Raw genomic sequence first — 972 nt, 5'->3', positions numbered from 1 at the left:
GAAGTATTTTCAAAACAATTTTATGACTCTTTATACATTATAATTACGAAATAAATAAATTATTTGTTATATTATAATAACATTTAAAAATTTTTTTAAATTAATAAATTAAAAGTTTATTCAAAAATATTATAAATGTATTTGGAAAAAGTTTTTAAATAAATAGTAATATTTTTGTCCGCTAGATGGCGACGCTTATAATTACAATTTAAAATTTTTATTTTCATCAAATAAATGTATATAAAATAATAACATTAAGGCTCATTTTTATAATTAATACTTTTTAATTAAAGGTATACTTAAAGATCAAATTAAAGAATATTTTATAATTATTTTATGAAAATGAATTTTTCTTAATGTTTTCAGTACGATCAAATAAATAATTTAAGGAAATTTTTATATAAAATTTAAGTATTTTATGCAATTTTTTAAATAGTAAATAATTACGTTAGCATAAAATAAATTTTACATATACTGATTTAAATATTTTATTTTTTTAAAATGTGATATATGAGATAATTAACCTAATTTATTTTAAAATATTTAATTTGTCCTGCAGTTTAAAATGTTTTCCTTGATATAAAAATATATATATTATAGTATATTATTTGAAAAAATACATATATATTAATATAGGTTTTAATTTATAACTAGAATAAAAACTCATACATATAATTTTTTTTTTTTATATTAAGAAATACGATCTTTATTCATCCATCTCGGAGCAGTGTTGAACATAGAACACCTGTTATATGGCGATAGCTTGGGATATCTCTAAAGCTGTACAGTGATTAATGTATCCTGTAGTGTCATAAAACAAAAATATACTTTTTTCGTTATATAAAGCTTTATTATAGAAATACAAAAATATGTGGACGTACACGACATAAAAAGAAGTATAAATACATAATTTTATTGACATTCATTACATAAGTTATAATAATATTCGGGGCTTCGATGATGCCCTATGTC

The sequence above is a fragment of the Centruroides sculpturatus genome, unplaced genomic scaffold (assembly GCF_000671375.1).
Source record: "Centruroides sculpturatus isolate CEXI.00-Female unplaced genomic scaffold, Cexi_2.0 scaffold793, whole genome shotgun sequence".
NCBI lineage: Eukaryota > Metazoa > Arthropoda > Arachnida > Scorpiones > Buthidae > Centruroides > Centruroides sculpturatus.
This window is presented reverse-complemented; position numbering follows the sequence as displayed.